The sequence below is a fragment of the Aegilops tauschii genome, chromosome 1, assembly GCF_002575655.3.
Source record: "Aegilops tauschii subsp. strangulata cultivar AL8/78 chromosome 1, Aet v6.0, whole genome shotgun sequence".
In the NCBI taxonomy this organism is placed as follows: domain Eukaryota; kingdom Viridiplantae; phylum Streptophyta; class Magnoliopsida; order Poales; family Poaceae; genus Aegilops; species Aegilops tauschii.
In genome coordinates this window covers 404244371-404257070 of record NC_053035.3, presented here as the reverse complement: position 1 = coordinate 404257070, position 12700 = coordinate 404244371, and the positions used below count along the sequence as shown (strand labels likewise).

The 12700-nt window shown below is 43.9% G+C and overlaps 1 long non-coding RNA gene across 1 annotated transcript in view; it reads right to left on the bottom strand.

The window, feature by feature from the left end:
• Positions 1-8242: 8242 nt before the first annotated feature.
• Positions 8243-12700, bottom strand: part of LOC141041466 (uncharacterized) — a 41663-nt gene continuing 37205 nt past the window's right edge. Inside the window, exon 2 of the long non-coding RNA XR_012201566.1 lies at positions 8243-8557. This is a non-coding gene — a long non-coding RNA (uncharacterized lncRNA). The remainder of the gene's footprint in view (positions 8558-12700) is intronic.

Sequence of the window (12700 nt, the reverse complement as noted above, 5' to 3'; positions counted from 1 at the left end):
CCTCCAAGTAGCTCCTTGTGATTATTCATAACTTTTTTCCATTCTTTGATTGTGAGGTCTTCATCCCTTTTAGAAATCGTGTATGCACAACGAAGAACCGTAGGCAGACTTGGCCATAAACTCATAATATCAATGTGACCTTTTGTATGCATCATATCAGGCACATAATCCTTCAGGATTTTCTGCTGAAGAGCATAATAATAACGTAGTAAGCATAGTTTATCTTTAATTAGAAGGATGCACTAGTGTCGTAATAATAAAAAAATCTTACCATGCCATTTCCATGGATGTTTCCGTAGTTCAACACGTGGACTAGTGGCACGTATTGACCATAATGTGGAGGAATTTCATAATTATTATTGAAAGTCTCAACATCAATAATAAATAAGACAAGATGATCTTTCTCCTCGTAAGTTAGTTCAAAGCCATCAGTGTAGTAGGTTTTGTATACTATCTTTCGCACATTTCTTGAAGAATGGAAATAAGATGTCAATGAAAATTTGCCGTCAATGGTTTTTAAATAAATATAAATTACTTAACACATTTATTTGACAAGCTCACAAAGAGGTGGAACTGGAAGCGCCACATCCACTCAAATGTCGATATTATTGTCAATTTCATCTTCGAGTCGAATATCGAAGGTTATTTTCATATCCTCCTTAAATTCAAGGCCTTGCAAAGTCCTCTACAAGTAGCTTAACCAGAAAAGTGAAACCATGCTTTGTCCTAAGGTGAGCTCTCTTCGTCTCTGTTCTCTCCCTATCTTCAAAACCCAGCTTTTCCAAGACATACGGTCTTGCATGACATGAGATGAACTATTCGAATTGTAAAAAATGGAAATTACACGTTGAAGCCAAAAATCACAAGTCTTGCTTAATTACGGAAAAATACTTGTCGTTGTTACGTACCGTAAAAACGTCGAAAGTCTCCTTCAGCACGATGGTGAAGCACCTACCATTTTGCAGATGAGGCATCCTATCGCACATACCCCATGCGTCTTCATAGTAGTCGTACTCAGGGATCATATTGTCATCAGACATTTCCTGTGTTCACAAGTCAAAGATTACAAATCAATGGCAAACAACATGAACTCAACACACAGATCATTAATATTCATCACGGGTTGACTGTCGGTCTGTCGAGACTTTTGTTGAAAACTCTTATCTCACGTGGTGTATATGGTGGGCACTCCCTCTCTGATATATTCGACCATCGATGATGGTCGCTCCTCCTTTCGTCCCCAAGTGCATTACACGAAAATGTCTAGCACACGGGAACGAAGGAGAAGCGACCCCCGATAACAGTCGGGATTCTTCCTCTCTGACATTTGCGACCCTCGGTGGTGGTAGATCATCCTTTCATTCCAACGTGCATTACACCAAAATGTCTAGCACCTTGGAATGAAGAAGAAGCTACCCCACTACAACAGTCGGGATTATTTGTCCTCTCTCATATATGGTGGACACTCCCTCACTGATTTTTTGACCATCGGTGATGGTCGCTCTTCTCTTCCTTCCGTGCATTACCAAAAGGTCTATCACGAGAAGGAAGAGGAAGAGCGACCCCCACGACAATAGTCGTCATTCTTCTTCTTTCATATATGGTGGACACTGTCCCTCACTGATATTTTGACTGTCATGTAAGGAGCCTCGACAGACTTAAAGTCAACCCAAAATGTCGTTTAATTCTCCTTCCGACAAATCCAAGGCACTCAATATTTCCTACATTCTAGCACAAGTGATGCTAAAATTCACGAAAAATCCGGCATGGCCTTTGCTAAGGACATATATATCGAGCGCCTGAAATTTGCCGGAACAAAAATGAATCAACATTCCGGTAAAACATAGGCCATTCGGAGGTGTTCCCTGCAAACAATAAAAGCGAAGATAACACATACACTTGTAGTAGACATATCCATCATATCATATTTCCAAAATATCAATGTGTGACAACACTAGTACTACACAACACTATTCCATGTATCACATGTCCAAATAGACAACCTTTACTCACTAGATGTCTGTCGAGGATGCGGGTGTCGTCAGTCATCTTCTCGGCGTCGTCGAGCGGCTCAGCGTGATCTACCCTGCACCACATGAGCACTCAACATTCCTCTCCATGTAGAACTAGCAAATGCGAAAATGTGATTCCAACTCAAAATTGTTATTTTGTTTTAATTTCCTTCCCACCATTTTTTCAACTTCTATATCGTATCACAAGAGAGCGAGAAATTGTAATGCCTATTCTCCCATGTTTCAAAATCATTGAAAGGACCTACTATAGTCAACTATTGTTGCTCCTTTCTAATGTCAAAAATACTAGCTTCAATTTTTCATTTAAAAAAATACTAGCTTCACATTTTCATGTCAAAAGAATACTAGCTTCACATTTTTATTTCAAAAAATAATAACTTCACATTTTCAAAGCTACTTATCTACTACTACTGCATCTATGAAAACCTATAAAAACATGCATATAGCAGGACCATTTAGAAATTCATTTCCATTTAGACCTACAACTCGAAGAAATGCTAGAACTTAAAAAAAATGTATGGGGACCATTTAGAAGTTCATTTCCATTTAGACCAACGCAGTGGGTTTAGCAGTAGCGCTAGTCCACGACACGCGCTGCTACTTTGGCCAGCCCGTGCGGACACAACGGGGCCAACATAGTAGTAGCGCTGGAACCGGCGTCCCGCGCTACTGCTAAATTGCACCCGCAGCGCCGGTTCGAGGCCCGCGCTACTGCTAAATAGTAGTAACGCGGCCCATTATCCCCGCGCTACTGTTAACCCTCTACCTATAAGGTATTTCCTAGTAGTGCGCGTTGATCCCACATCTCCTAGCGCCTCCCTCGCGTCACCGAGACCACCAACGCTGCCAACTTGCTCTTCCATGTGTTTCTTGCCCCAAATGTCATGGGGGGGGGGGGAGGGGGGAAAGAGGGGGGAGTACGAGAGAGAGGGGAGGGGGAGAGGGATCGAGAGGTCAATTTGGGGGCCTTTTTTGCCATGTCAGCATGAAGCGTTCAAAACCAGCGCGAGTCAACACCAATCGGTCAAAACCGAGAGAAGGCTTGAAACTTGTCCGGTTCAATAGTTGGGGGTGCAAGTTGTTCGTTATAGTAGTTGAGGGACGAAATCTAGACTCCACGAAGAGTTGATGCATGAAAAGCATACTTTATCTTAAAATAATTTTCACGCGTGTCAAAAGAATGTACATGATATCTTTTAAAATGTTTATAAAATGTAAAAAATGTTCGTATGATTTTTAGAAAAGTTTAGCACCACTAAAAATGTATGCTACACTAAAAAAATCATGTTTCAAAAAATTGTTCATGACATAATACCTTGCTTGCTTCCCAAATATGCCATACGGTGATTGCCATGGATGGATATTATACTTTCACCATTTCTTGGAAATCACCATATGGCATATTTGGGAAGCAAGGAATGCGGTAAGAAATGGTGAAAGTATAATATCCATCCACACCGTGTTGCCTCAAAGATCCATGCTTATATTGATTTGGTTCTGCTGCATCTTTTTAAGATTGTTGCGGGACACAGTCGTGAGACACCATCAAGTTCATCGGTTAGATGGTCTCCGCCGCCACCCGGATCAGTCCTAATTAACGTCGATGCAGCTATCTTCTCAAACCTGCACAAACTGGGAATTGGCATCCTGATTCGGAACCACAAAGGCGAATGCTTGGTCGCTTGCACTGAGCCACTTAAAGGGATGGTACAGCCAGAACTTGTTGAAAGCTGGGCGCTCCGTCATGCCGTGATTCTCGCCCGTGATGAGAGGCTGACCTCTGTCATTTTCGCTTCAGACTGCCTCTCCTTAGTACAAAGAATGAACTCTTCATCCATGGACAGGTCTGAAGTGGGTGTAGTGGTGTCAGATATTAAGCGTTTGGTTGCTTGTTTTTCTTCAGTTTCCTTCTGCCATGTCAAGCGGTCGTTGAATGCTGTTGCTCATATACTAGCTAGGTCCTGTGAGTTTGTCAGTTCAAAAGCTGTGTACTATTCTACTCCAGAGTGTATCAGGCAAACTCTATGTACTGATGTATACTAATTAATAAATTGCAGCATTCTCTCTCTCTGTCAAAAAAAACACAGTATTTCATAGTGCTTGAAACTTAACTTCGATATTGTTCCATAAATCTGATAGAGTTTCCTAATGAGGAAACACATAGCTCCTCAATAGTCTTTGGCGACTTGTACTTCGTAGTTACAAAGAATATACCGTGAAGGAGTACAGGGGCATTTTAATATAGAAGCCCACACAATTTCAGACCATATGTTGTGAAAACAAGATTTTTTTATTAGGTAACATGCGTTTAGCGGCTGTGTGTTCTAGAGTCAGTCGGATGCCCTTTGGCCAGGTTTGAGTTGATATGCATTTGTGTTGCTTTTGGTATTTCCTGCCGTTGCTTTCTTTGTGACCCGGATGACTTGTGTTGTAAGACTTTTAGCACGTAATCTTAAATCATTGTATGTTCTTGAGTTTCCTCTCTGGAAATTCTGTTTTTATTTCATATTCATAACTTTGGGGCAGCTTGTAATCACATTTTTATCACCAATACAGGTATGCTACTGGACGATGGACTGTCAGCAGAACTTTGGCAGGAACGGCGGATAAAGTGTTCAATGCATTCAGCAACGACTTGGGGGCTGAAAAACTGAAGATGCTTTTGTGTTGCCCCTTTTATCTTGTGACGGAATTAGTTTCATGTCTATCTGTGGTCGTCACATATATCTTGTGATGTAGAGATCAGGGTTGAAGATTATTAACCTATGTATAATATATATGCTAAAAAACTATCTATTGTCCCTTTAGCATTACTAGCAAACGTGCCCGTGTGTTACAACGGGAGACATAAAAAATACATGCTAACCAAATAAGTATGACTCAATATTCAGACATATGAGTGTCCTCTATTTTAACATGGTGGCTCATCATGTTGCCACATATCTTTCTTCTCACTCTCGTTGATGATGGACACAATGTCCACGTGATTGCAATGCATTCGACGTGGTAAATCCCTAGGCAATGACTTGACACTGGACGACACACTTGCCATTGTCTTGCGCAAGGGAATATTTTAAATCTTTAAAAACAAATCTCATCGACCACATACTACTCCCAATGCCTACACATATAAAGACTTCCCAAAAACTAATCAAATCCTAGACATAAAATACTTCTGAATCGGCGAACAGTTTTTTGAATCGACAAACATCTTTTTTAAATTAGGACATCTTTAAAAAATCACGAACATTTGTTTTGTTTAGACAAACAATTATTGAAATGCATCAATAGTTTTTGAATTCATGAATATTTTCTGAGTCAGCTAACATTTTTTGAATTGATGACTTTTTTAATTGGGGGATAAATTTTGAATTTTGCAAAAAACATTTGATTTTTGAATATTTTCTAAAATTTCATGGACATTTTTTCCAGATTCTAAAATATGTTTTGAATACACAATCATTTTTTTTCAAAATAATGAACATGATTTTACTCCGCCACATGTTTTTCCAGATTGTGATTTTTTATAATTTGCAAACAGTTTCATAAAATCACCAACATTTTTTGAAACAGCGAAAATTTTATGATTTCCCAAAGATTTTTTGAATTGACTCACATTTTATAATTTCTCTAACATTTTTTATAACTGGAATTTTTTTATAATTTGGAATTCCCAAATTAATTTAAATAAGAAAAAACTAAAACAGAAATAAGAATAGAAAAGACAAATAAAAAAAACAGGGGCGTCACACCTCGTAGGCCAGCCCATGACGCGCCGGCCCAGCAACACGGGAGCCATAAACTGTCTTTTTTTTCTGTTTTATGTTCTTATTTTTTGCTTCATTTGTGTGTGTGTGTGTGTATGGGCTACTCTGTTTGGCGTAATTCTGTTACCCCCCCCCCCCCCCCCCCCCCCCCCCAACAACTCCCAGCTCTCTACACACGGTCTCGGCAGTACGAAGCGACACGGTCTCGGCCGTGCACTCAAGAATGAAGGGAGCATCATTTTGCCGTGCTCTTACGGTTATAATACTTGCATATTCAAATCACCTAAAAACATTGAGAGAACTTAGCTAGATCTGGTTATGCTATTTATTTATGAATTTGCCTTCATACCTTCAACCTTGTCTATTTTTGGTTCTCCAGTAGACTATATAATAAGTATGTTAGTGTCAGATATATAATTTCTACTATAACATTTTTTGTTCCAATTGGAGAACTTTTTGCATGCATTAAGTTAGTCCTGCTCTGTTTCTAGCTTTGCCACTAAGTGTTATAAAATCACGGAGATAAGCTATTTACAGAAGTTTCAAGAGTAATATTGGTAATTTGAAAATAAATTAATGTTTGAAATTGGCATTAACCCCCTCAAAATATACTTTGCATCGATAATTAGAAGAAAATTTGAAGGTAATACGTAGAAGTTATCTGATATAAATATTCATTTTGAAAGCATTAAAAAATTATCGGTATTAGTAACTATTGATGTTATGTTAAAGGGTCCCGAGTTTTAGTTTCGCCCCGGGCCCCGAGAATCTCAGAACCGGCCCGCTGGTGATCCACCAAGCCATGATCTCACAACTCCCATGAACGTGGATGAGCTGCAACGGCCTGTGTTGATGTCCTCGGCGTAGGTTAGTGGAAAGGTTATGTTGTAGGCCCAGCCGTCGGTCCCTCTATGCAGCCGGCCCCACTTTTTGGTCTTTTTTGCGGGGCCACTTCTTTGGTCCTGGTGGTGTAGCTTTTGTAAATATATTCAACTTGCGACTGTTCAGCTGTTTTTCTCTGAATATATTTTAGCTTCAGGTGTTTGAGAATCCCAGACTCGAAATAGACAGTACGCTGGCTTTCGTTTTATGCCCTGTCTTACGGAAGATTTGAATTCGAAAAGGAAAATGTTTAAAACCTACCGGATGATTTCTACAGGAAATAAGCCGTCTCGCCCGCGTGCCACGCATCCTCGTGGCCCACCACGCTGCTGCCTTATCCCTAGTATCTAGGCGAACCGCTCGCTCCTTTCTTCTGCCAGCGAGATCACACAACCACCATTTTCCACTTCACTATTTGGCCCTCGCAGGAGCGGCCGGTGGGATGCCTTGCGGCACCAGGCAGCGATGCAATACTCCAAAGTATTTTCGCGTTTTTTTTTTCAAACAGTTTGTCGGATTGACGCAAATGATACGTCGTTGGAAAGCTATTGGAAATGTGTAACTTTTTGGTATAGAAATGTTTTTCTAATTTCTTACGGTTTAAACTCGAATTTGAATACGGTCAAATTTGATTTTAAACACGTTTTTTTAAATTTGTCGAAATGGGATAAATAATATACCGTTGGAAAGCTATCAAAAATACGAAAGTCAGTCATGTTGAACGTTTTCTCAAATTCGCAACCGTTTAAAAGTAATTTTGAATACGGTAAGATCCATTGTGTTGTTTTTCTCTTCGAAAAAACAGAGTACTCCTGCTGATGTATATGTGTGCGATCGTACTGAGCTATTTTTCATAGATTAATTTTGAATTCTTCTGAAAATGGAGGACTCGAACCGATCTCCATTTTTTGGGTTTGTACTGAGCGGGTTTTCATAGACTGAACTTTATTCTGTTTTTTTCGTACGATTTTCCTCGTAACTTTTCAACGATCTACGGTATCATCGTCCCCGAACCTGCATGATTTATATAGTTGAACTGAATGACATTTTTTTCAAAAAGAAAATATTGTTTGCAACGATGTTTTGGACTTCTCTCATTTTACGACTTGAACTATTACCATTTGAAATTCCATGGGGTTTCTTTTTGTTTGAGCTTTTTTCGAGTCCCGAAAACAGAGGTTTTGAACTGAGCGTTGCGTTTGTTTCTAATGATGTATTTTTCACAGTTCGAACTTTACTCTACTTTTTTTGTTAATGATTTGCTTACAACTTTTTTTTTCTGTGAACTTGTGGTACCCTTAAGTTTGAACAGATGTAAATACTTTTTGTATATAAGCTCAATTATTTTCAGACATATGAATGATCATCCCCTACTTCTCAACTGCGAACTTTTGTTTTCTCTGAACTTGTCGTATCCTCGAGTTTGAACGGATATAAATACTTTTTGCTGCTCCAGATTTCAGTATGGTACAACCTTGATGAGCCGATGTACAAAACATTTAAACAATGTATACTTCAGTACATATCGCACCATTAAATTGCTCCACAACCATTTAAAAATGCATAAAAACCTGCCATAGATGCATAGTGCACCATTGAGGTATTAACCATTCATACTTCCTAGATCCATTACGGTGCATCTATAGACCAAAGGTACGTGTACAACAAGAATGTGAAGACAAAATCTGAATCCCTCTCATGCTTTACTACTTGCTATTCTCACATTTATCTCATTTTTCACATTACTTCTTCCTCTTCTACTAGTACCTCTTCCAGTGCTTCTCTCCTTTTTTCATCCCTGATGATGATTGGGCTTCTTGATTCTGCACCCAGCAAGCACAAGATGTCCGTAAATGAAAGAGAAACCAACAAACACTGCACAAAAAGATGTTGTTAATAGGGTTGCAAGAATGCTAAAAACATACAATATAAACAATGATGCTATAAGTTCAAGTGAAATCCGAACGGTTCTAATTGTAAAACCCACTCGAAGTAAACCTATTTTCCTATTCCTTGGCCGAAACTCCTGCAGTTCCTCAACGGAAAGAATATGCATCACAAAATTGACACTATTGAGTATTGAGTTAGATTTGACGTGCTCTATTTCATGAAACATACAAGAAAGTATACCGTGTCCAAGAATCAACAACAAAATAGTAAGAGAAACATCTGATACAATCTTCAACCAGGTAGTACTCCTACAGATTGTATGGACGCACAAGAAGATATATAGACTAAAGTAAGAATTGATCTAAAATGGATCTAGAATAAGATTTGGATTGAGCTAAATTTAGAAATTGGACTGAACTAGAATTAGAAATTGAACGGAACTAAGACATGGAAATGGACTGAACTAAGAATAAGAATTAAGATGAACTAAATTTCAAAACTGAACTGAATGAAAAATAGAAACTGAAACTGAACTAAGAAACTGAACCGAGACCCCTGTCGACACATATATTTCTTTTGCATAGTGAACTACAAGTCAAGTCTAAGAGCAGTTTTTCTTTCGTGTCTTCCAACATCATGTAAGCAGTGATTACGACCACTTGGAAACTTTTAATATTTTTATATGCAACAGGAGAGGGAAGTTTACAGAATAATATTTCGTCACATCACTCACCCTGCTTGGACTGTTGGTGTTTTTGTCACTGCAATTTAATTTAGTTATTCGGTGTAATTTCACTACTACTCCCTCCATCTTTCGGTGGAAAGGACACCTATGGAATCACAGGGAATCCCTTCTATGGTTGGCGGGCACGGGGCTGTGGAAAGAGCGGGTTTAGAAGATCAACATGGGGGAGTTTTTCCAGGTTCGGGCTGCAAGTGATGCGTAATACCCTACTCCTGCTGGTTTGTGTTTATCTGGTGTTCTTGGACTAGCTACAAAGCATGCAGGGTCCAAAAAGTCTGAATCCTTCTCTAGTATGCCTCGAGCCTCCTTTTATAGCCAAAGGGGTCGCCATAGTGGCACACAGGAGGTGGAAAGCTTGTACTGTATACAAGTCTATCGCCTGGTACCGTAGGACAAACGCATTTAATGCACTGCCGATGTCCTCCCTCACTTTATCGGGGATGACAAGGAAGCTCGTCTCGCTCGTCGCCACCTCGCCTCGCACTGACGCGCGTCCAAGCTGACTAGGCGTGCAGCGCCGCGCTGGCTGGCTGACTGTTGAGTTGGTGCGGTGGCGGAGTCTTCACGAAGATCTGCATGCCACCACGCAGGTGCTCGTTGAGTTGGCCCAGAAGCTGCACGTCGCCACGCAGGTGCCTGCCTCGCTGGCGGGTTGACTACTGTGTTGGAACGATGGTGGAGCCTTGGCAGGTGGGGGCCTGGCTGCGGCCTCGTAGATGTCCCCGGCAAGGGCCTTGCCGGGGGTCTCATGAGCGTCCCCGGCAAGGATCTTGCCGGGGGATTTCAGTCTTCTGGTCCTCATCTAGTCTTGTATGTTCTTGGTCTTTACAAAGATCCACATGCCACAGGCGCCTCCCGAGCCTTGGTTCCAATGTTGCCGACGGTGTCGGAACTCTTAGGCTCAAGGGTGGCATCTCTGCTGGTGTTGGGAAAGTTGCCCCGACAAGACTCTTGCTGGGGCTACGTAAGCTCCCCCGGCAAGGCTCTTGCCGAGGAAAGCCCACCCCGTCCCTCTGCTTCTCGCGCCTTCAGCTTGGCGCCGCTCTGGTAGTCTTGTGTCTTCGCTTCCTCAGCTCCGCCAAGCGTGGCCGCAGGCGTGTGGCTGCGACTGCCCGTGCACAAGTAAAGGGGTACAAAAAGGACCCCTACTTTTATACACCGACAGGAGCCCTCGGGCCTGGGCCACATATAAGCGCAGAGCGTTATTGGGCCAGGCCCAGAACGGTGCGCGGGTATGCATGGCAGAGTTTTACCGCAGTAACTCCCTCGCCAGTTGCGCTTCCCCATGACTCGTGTTGAATGCGTGACGTGGGGGTCGTGCGTGGGGCGGTTGCGGCCTGCTTGCATCACATCGTGGCAGATAGTAAAGAGGCGGCTCGCGCCTTCCCCATAAAAAGACGAAAACGCAGGGCGCGGCTCATTTACTAAGTGGACTCGGGTCGTGGTCTTCAAGGCGCCCGCGCCCCACAACCACGGGGTGGAAAACAGTCGCTTCACTTGTCTTCTCGATTCTGGCCTACTCGCCACGTGTCCTCCATGCCACAAGGAGGGTAGGCGGCGGACACGGAGGGCACGGGCCTTAATGGCAAGGCGGGAAACCGGGTTGTCGCTGATTGGAGCAGCGGGTCGGTCCCGATTCCCTGCGCCCCTGGTGGCTGGATTGGTTAAGCGGGGCGGTCGAGCCCCGACCCCGCCCCTTTATAAGAAGGGGAGGGGGATAGCATCCTTCAATCCTTCAATATTCATCCCCTTCCATCTTGACTCCTTCCTTCCCTTCGCAATGGCGAGAGGGCGCGCCGGCGCTCCGATGGCAGCGACGAGGGTCTTTGCTCGACAGCGTGCCCCCCTCCCCAAGAGCTCGTGGCGGCGGAGCCGACCGCGAGAGGAAGAGGGAGGGGGCCAGGCCGAGCCCACCATGGAGGACGGGGTGGCGCACCGGCCGCGCCTCCGCCAGCGGCTCCTCCCCCAATGGAGAGACCAGCCCCATGAATTCTTCATCAGGCTGCACAAGCGAGTGCGCGGTCGCCTCCGTCTCCCCACTCCGTTCGCTCGAGAGATGGAGCTCGACCCGCCACAAGCCTTGAGGCTGCATATGAGGGGCTGCGGGAATGGCAGCATGCGGGTCGATGTCGACTTCCCCGCCGCTCATGTCATGTATCTCCGCCGCGGGTGGAAAACCTTTGCCCGTGCCCATAGCCTGTCGGAGGGGCTCGTCCTCCACTTCAAATTGATGGAGAACGGCTTGCTCTCCGTCAATGTTTTTGGGCACTTGGGAACTCGCCTAAGGTGTTGCGTGGAGAGCTCCACTGACAACGAAACCTCCTCCTCGAGCGGGAGTGACGAGGAGGACAACGACAACGACGACGAGGGCGTCAAGCGAGAGGACGCTGACTCCGACTCAAACTAACCGCGCTGCCCTCCTCCCTCGGCCACGCACCCTGCCGAGGGTCTTCCTCGTCAAGCTCTCCATCGGCGCGTTCCCTGCCGCTTCCTTTTTGCCTTCACCTGCCGCACTGGGAGGAAAGGGGCAAGAACGGAGATCACGGGGCACCTATCTTTCTTTTAAATTGTAGGAACTTGCCAAATCTTAATTTCTAGATAATGTAATCTCTCGAGTCCATGCTTGTGTCCTGTAACCTCTGTTCTTGCATCAGCATGTCAATGAAAAATTCTAGCCTTGCCGGGAACCCGTGCACGCGTTATGCTCGTGCAGAGGCGAAACGCCTCCTTAATGTAAGTAAACGAGTCCCCCCGGCAAGCTGCCCTGCCGGCGCCCTTTGCGCCTGCCGGAGAATCATATCTACCGGGTTACATACAAAGGGTCCAGCCCCCCGTCCACCTCCTTTTAGCAAGGGCTAATACGACCACTCCGACTGAAGCAGCGTTCGGGCCGAAAATGGGAGCACCCGAGTATTTAAAGAAGAGTGGTGAGGTTTTATAATGCACAAGTCATAGGTTACGAACACGAATGGGCAAGAGGTAAACTTTATCTATTTGGTTTGCCGGGGATCGCCGTGCCGGGCGGTCTTCTCGACTTCTTGCCGGAGCTGGGTCCTTGGCGGGATCGCGTGCCCTTGCCGTGGCTGGAAAGAAGAGAGGGCAAGAGCATGGAACCACGGTGGTCCACTAACATTTATTGGAATAAAAAAGCAGTACAGTACCCTGGACAAGCATGCATATATGTATATACAAAAACATGGGAATCGAGAGGAAACTATACACACTAAGGGATTCCTTTCCCTGACTGTGCACAGTGTCTGGGCCCGGCTTTGTACATAGAGTTACATGCCTTGCTGGCAAGGCTAGTACAAAATGGGGGTTGCCGGGGCTCCCGGCAACCGCGCCTTAGGGGTAAAACTTGCGAAGATGTTCGATATTCCAGG